This window comes from Myotis davidii, unplaced genomic scaffold, assembly GCF_000327345.1.
Source record: "Myotis davidii unplaced genomic scaffold, ASM32734v1 scaffold511, whole genome shotgun sequence".
In the NCBI taxonomy this organism is placed as follows: Eukaryota; Metazoa; Chordata; class Mammalia; order Chiroptera; family Vespertilionidae; genus Myotis; species Myotis davidii.
This window is the reverse complement of record NW_006283143.1, coordinates 110,482-117,867: the sequence shown is the minus strand read 5'-3', so window position 1 is coordinate 117,867 and position 7,386 is coordinate 110,482.

The following is a 7,386-nucleotide window of genomic DNA, read 5'->3' as shown; positions in this document are numbered from 1 at the left end:
CCGTCCACACCTTTGGGGACCCCTGGACCTGTTCGGGTTGGCCCCCAGCAAGTTTCCTCTTCATTTTCAGGTATAGATCTCCAGGACACAAGATCTGTACACTGAACCATGTGCCCACCACCCAAAGTTAAATTTTCTTCTGTCACCATATACTAGGCAGAGAGCCTTCAACATAAATATTTAAGTTGCTTTGAAAATCGTGTTCCTAATGAATATCTTAGACAACCTATAAAATGCAAAGCTATTAAATAAAAAAAATTAAATTTGTTTCTTCACCAAAGCAAAATGAAGCAAACAGATGAGCCAATAAAAACTCCTTTTAACTTTAACAAAAAAAGTGTTTTTAAAATTTGCTAAAGTATTACTTCATTAAATGCTCTATTGAGTTAAAAAAAGTAAATAGAAGAAATAGGAAGTGCTCCTACATAATGTTTTCAAACTTTCATTCTAAAGAAAGAACTCAAAAACAAATCCAAAGATGCAATTAGTCTTATTCATAGTCAGAAAGCATAACTATTGGCTGACCCTGTTTCATTGTGTTCCTTTTTCTTCCTAGTCTTAATTATGCCATGACAAGCTATCACAAGTAAAATAAAATGTTTTGAATATCACTACCATGTACAAACTCTTAATGCTTTCTTTCAGTGGTGAGTTCAAAAGATTTCTCATAATTGACAAGGAAAAAAAAAGATTAGTTTTTTTTAGTTTTTTATCTGAGAACAGTGAGAAAGCTAATGAAGCATTTATAAAAATAGCACTTTAAAGTATAATATTCTGCATTTTCATAAAAGTAAAAAGCATATTTATCAATTTCCAGTATTTTGAAAGTGTTTTATAATTATTGGGAAACATATCATTAATTTTTGGCCTAATAGCAAGTTGTCATATGCCTAATGCTATCCTCCATTCTATATACAGAAAACAGAAAACACTTGAAAATTAATGAATACATCACTTAAAATTATTTTGGGGAAGGCAGAGTGAGGTATAATAAAGCTTAATGCACCTATCAGATTATACCTATATGATTACAAGTTGGTCCTTACGTGTAGGAAAATTTACTACAAGATGGCAGTATCAAAGTAGGGAACACTTAGGCCATGAAATATTACTGTAAACTAATTGCCCTTACCTCTCAATGACATCTAAATGGGAATCAGATTTCAGAACCTGGGTACTTGCACACATTCTATTACAATACATACATACATACATACATACATAGATAAATCTATAATAATAAAAGTGTATTATGCTAATTAGACTGGACAGCTGAATGACCTTCTGGATGAAGTCAGAGCCGTGTGCCGCAGCTGTGAGGGCCGATCCTCTTGCATGAATTTTATGCATTGGGCCTCTAGTAAACACATAAATAAATAAGTAAGTAAATAAGTAAATAAATAAATAATCCAGTGAACTTTAAAAAATGTCAGCCAGCAGGGCTTTTAAATGCATAATTTACTATTTTGTTGACTATTTAATAAATGGATAATAAACTCCTGGTTGAATGCAAGCTCATAAATGCAGAATCAAAAATGGAAAGAACACTATAAGATGATAAATGTGCAACTTTATGGTCCTCATTTTCCTCTAAGTAAATTACAGTGAGAGCAAAGAAACATATAGCTATAGGTGTTAAAATGTGAATGGAAATTTTGACATTCTGCTTGTGCAGTGGAAGGTTTTTATAGAGAAAGAGTCTTTGGAATTATAATCGCCCCTACTTCTGTAGTGTGGATGAAAGGGGCCACATGCTAACCCGACAAGCTCAGGAGGGGCCTGCATGGCAGTTTTGCAGACTCAGAGACCTAGAATGATCACAAAGGATGGTCTGAAATTAAACTTTAACTAAAAGCTTAAATCCTAAGCAGATATCTTCACTGATAAGATCAACCTTTACTGTAACTGAGCCTATCTGTCTTTTTGCATCTATGATAACATACCCTTGAAATGTCTGGGTAACTTGTGACTTCCCTGTATCTGGAGCCCCTGGGGCACAGCCAGATGTGGTGGGCCCAGGACAGATGATGCAGATTCTTTTATTTATCATGTTAATTGTTCTTGCACCCACCTAAGTATGTGTCCATCATTTTACTTTTTATCCTATCACAGAAGTTTCCCCACTTCACTTAATCCCACCCCCTTAAACCTGTCACCAATGAATTTCATGTATAAATACGGATGTAACCCTGCCATTCTCTGGAGCACTATCTCAATTCGTTGAGGTTCTGCTTCCCGGCATATGTCGACAGTTTGGCTCAAATAAACTCACAAAAATTCTTTACAGGTTTCAATGGTTTTTTTACATTAACAGTAGCAATGCTACATCAGCAATACTAATATTGCTGCTTAGGTTGGATGGACTTCAACAGGTTATACATTTTTATAGCTGCTTTTATTACTATTTGCCTCAGGTTGGTAGGTAGCTAGTTATGTTAATCAATAGTCATAAATACAGGGATAATTTCTTTATGCTTTGATGGAATGATTTATATTTTTCATAAAAATATTTGCATATTTTAAAGTGTAAAAATATATATGATTATTTTGGTACAAATGGATAATATCACAAAAATTAAAATAGTAGAATTAGTGATTTAATTAGTATTTAATTTATTATACTAAAAGTAGTTTCTGTGGAAATTGATTTACATAAATTGACACCTAAAATATTATAAAGATTTAAAGATGTTAACAAAAATTCTATTAAATTTAGTAAATTTTCATTATGATGCCATTGTGATGAAAGGAACAAAGACAGAAAGGATATTTATCCATCTTTTATAAACTAGCTGTGAAGTAATGTTTACCGAATTGTACATAAAAGGAAAAATTTTAAGATATTTTTTGTTTTAAAAGAATCAGTAAGATTTAGAAATCACTGGGTTTGTCACTGCCCTTTATAAATTGCTCAAAAATATCTGTATGGTTGCCATAATCACTCTCTAATCTTCATCAATAATATCTGGCTCATCTGTACAGTTATCTAGAGAAAACCTTCACTTAGATACCTAACAGACATCTCAAACATAATGCATGAGAAAACTGCTCCTACTTTTCCCTCTAAATCTGTTCTTCCCACTGTCTTCCTCTTCTCAGTAAATTACAATGACATCATTTCAATTGCTCGGCAAAATACCCTGAATTCAATTTGTATTTGTTAGAAATCAAGCTAAGATACAAATAATAGATCTTAGCTGAGTCGATTTCTTTTAAGGTGCTTTTCCTGGGTCACCTCCATTTGAATGAGAAGTTGAGAAATATAACTTCTCATGTTCTGCCAGTTCCTCCTCATTCTCCTTTTAACGTAAGAAAATTATTAGCTCCAATATTAATATTTTGTTATTAAAGAAGGAAGAAATGATAAGCAACCAAGAAAACAGCTGTCATTTTTTTTTACAGTAGGTCCTTAGGTAACATCAGAGATCCGTTCCTACAGCACGACATAACGTGATTTTTCACCATAAATCAGAACCCACCTACATAAGCACCTACACCAGTCAATTGGAGCACATACACAGCACTAATGAAGTGAAACAGTAAAAAAAAAAAAAAAATTAGAAGAAAGATAACAATTCCTGACCTTTATTTGTGGTAAATAAATAATAAAAAACAAAGCACATATGCACATTTGTCGAAATGACAGAACATTTTATTTTTATAAACAAATGGGAGATGGCAATATAACCACAAAATGACATATGTTGAGTCCAATGTAACCTGAGGACTGTCTCTATTTTTTCAGTTCTATCATTTTTTTCATTTATAGTTGACAAATTATTATATTAGTTTCAGGTGTACATCCTAGTGATGAGAGATTATATAACTTAATAAGTGATCATCCCAATGCATTTTGCACCCGTCTGACACTATACCCAGTTATTCGAATACTAGGGGCCTGGTGCACAAAATTTGAGCACGGGGCAGTGGTGGATCCCTCAGCCTGACCTGCACTCTCTCCAATCTGGGAGCCCTCAGAGCATGTCCTACTGATGGCTTAGGCCTGCTCCCCGTGGTTCTCTGCTCTCTGTGGACCTGCCTGCTTGATGCCACTGCAGACCCTGGTGTCTGCTCTCTCTGGGGGCTTGCTTGCCCTTTGCTGCCAGGGCCAGGGGCAAGCAAGGCCCTGCTGCCTGCTCTCTGGCTCTCTGCCACAGGGGCAAGGAGGGCCCTGGCATCTGCTCTCTGTGGGGGCCCTGCGGGGGGCTGCTTGCCCCTTGCTGCCATGGCCAGGAGCAAGCAGGTCCCTGTTGTATGCTTTCTCCCTGTGGGGGATGTTCCCGCCCCACTCCCGGCAGCTCAGTGCCTGCGCGCGTAGGCCCGGAGTGGCCAGGGGCATTCCGGGACCCTGTCCTCTCTGGACCTACACTCGGGTCTACAGGCTCAAAGTGGCTTGGCCCAGGCTGCTTGGTGGCCACCCCACCCCCGGCCTCTCCATGCCTGTGTACGGAAATTAACCTGCCATCTTTTTTGTGTTAATTTGCATACTCATGCCTGATTAGCTGGTGGGTGTCATGAAGTGATGGCCAATTTCCATCTTTCTATTTTATTAGTGTAGATTATTAACTCTATTCCCTATAGTGTACTTTACATATCCATGACTATTCTGTAACAACTAATTTTCACTTCCCCATCCCTTCACCCATCTCCCTTCCCATCTGGAAATTGTCAAAATGTTCTCTGTTTCTATGAGTCTGTTTCTATTCTGCTGGTTTATTTATTTTTTATTTTATTTTACTTTTTTTTAATATATTTTATTGATTTTTCACAGAGAGGAAGGGAGAGAGATAGAGAGTTAGAAACATCGATGAGAGAGAAACATCGACCAGCTGCCTCCTGCACATCTCCTGCTGGGGATGTGCCCGCAACCCAGGTACATGCCCTTGACCGGAATCGATCCACTGAGCCAAACTGGTTTCGGCTTATTTTACTTTTGATTCAACTGGGGATAGATATGTATTTATTGCAATTTTATTGTTTGTATTTTTCTTTCTTCTTTTAAAGAAGACTCTAACTTTTCCTATAATACTAATTTGGTGGTGATGAACTCCTTTAGCTTTTTCTTGTCTGGGAAGCTCTTTATCTGTTCTTTGATACTAAATGATAGTTTTGCTGGGTAGAGTAATCTTGATCGTATGTCCTTGCTGTTCATCCCTTTGAATATTTCTTGCTAATTCCTTCTGGCCTACAAAAATTCTGTTGAGAAAGGCAACAGTCTTATGGGAGCTCTCTTGTAGATAGATAACTGATTTTCTCTTGCTCCTTTTAGGATTATTCTTTTCTTTAACCTTTGGCATTTTCATTATAATGTGTCTTGGTGTGTGAATATTTGGGTTCATCTTGTTTGGGATACTCTGTGCTTCCTGGACTTGTATGTCTATTTCCTTCATCAAGTTAGAGAAGTTTTCTGTCATTAATTTTTTAAGTAAGTTTTACATTTTTGCTCTCTCTTGTCATTATGCACCCCATAAAATGAATGTTGGTATGTTAGGTGTGTCAAAGGCTCTTCACATTATCTTCATTTTTTTGGATTCTTTTTTTGATTAGGTGTTTTTTGCTTTTTTATATTCCAAATCATTGATTTGAGTCTTAGTTTCATCAGCTTTACTGTTAATTCCATGTAAAGTATTCTTCATTTCAGGTAGTGTATCCTTCATTTCTGACTGGTCTTTTTTATGCTATTAAAGTTCTTACTAAGTTCATTGAGCATCTTTATAACCTGTGTTTTGAACTTTGCATCTAGTAGATTGCTTGTCTCCATTTTGTTTACTTATTTTTCTGGAATTTTGTCCTGCTATTTCATTTGGGACATGTTTCCTTGTATCCTTATTTGGACAACTTACTTGTGATTGTTTCTATGTATTTGGTAGAACTGCTATGTCTACCAGGCTTGGTAGAGTGGCCTAAGGTAGTAAGTGTCCTATAGGATCTAGTGTCACAGCCTCTCCAATCACCCAAGCTGGGTATTTGGGGGCTATGTATGTATACCCTCCACTTGTAGTTGAGCCTAGATTGGTACATCAATAGGAGGGATTTACTCCCAGGCTAATAAGCTGCAAGGACTAGCTGCAACAACTGACCACCAACCTCTGACCACCGTGGAAAAAACAGCTGTGTAGGAGCCCAACCCACAGAGAAGGACTTACTTCAACAGAGCTCTGATTCATGCTAATTCCACCTCTTGAGTGCGTTGTGCATGGAGATGTTTGGCTGATGGTGTTTCAACATGATATAAAGCTGTCCATTAGGGGCACTGGCTCTGGGGCCTCCTGGGCAGTGGAGGCCAACATCAGTTGCTGCCTGTGTTCTGCCTGGGGCCACCAGTAATGACCTCCAAAGTGATCTGCAGATAGCTATTATTTGTGCTCGGCTTGGAGGTGCCTAGGCGAGGACAAGCTGTGAACCAAGGCTGGCTGCTGCTAGTAGTGGGCCTGGGGACATTTAGTGAGAGGTACGAGGCTTGATGAGGACAGATACTGCTTGTTTGAGAGATTTTAGGAAAATCTGAAACATGAGCCAAAACAGGCCATTGGTACGGGAAAATCACTGGAAACAGCTTGGGTGGTCCAGAAAGTTAGGTTGGGTGGGGACCCAAGCTATCACCAGGGTGAGGCAAACAAGGTGAGCCAGGTGATGGAGTCTCAGATATGGCACCCACTTGCTGGCTCTGTCAGTGTAGTACTCATCAAAGAAACAATGTCCTCTGCCAGCAATTTTGTCTGGGAGAAAGCTGCTGGCCCAGTTGTTGCCCTGATGCTGGACAATACAGTTCCTCCCCATATGTCTCTGATTTGGAAAAGTGGCCTAAGGTAATAGGTGTTCTGTAGAGTCCAGTGCCTTTCAAGCTGGAGTTTGGAGGGAGTGAGTCTGAGTTAGTCTGTGTGTGGAACCTTTAAGAGGAACTGCCTGGGACTCCAATTGCCTCCATCCACTTCAGCCTTGATCTCTGCTGATTTTTACACCCAGAATTTATGGGGGATTCTCTTCCTGGCACTGGAACCCTGGAGTGGGGGCCCTTATGTGGGACTAAGATATCTCACTCCACAGGGGCCCCTCCACAACTGAGATATACCTCCCCTTTTTATTTGTCACATGTGGGTGTGGGACCAGCCTATTCCACATCTCTGTCCCTTCTACCAGTCTATCTCTGACTTCTTTCATTCCCTAGTTGTAGAAATTCCATTCAGTCCAATTTTAGGCATTTCTGAAAGATAGTTGTTATTTTGATTTTGTTGTGGGAAGAGGAGAGTACCATAATTACTTATGCCACCATTATGACTAGAAGACATCTTACTATTTTTTGTTGTTGTTAATCCTTGCCAGAGGATATTTTCTTTCTTTCTTTCTTTCTTTCTTTCTTTCTTTCTTTCTTTCTTTCTTTCTTTC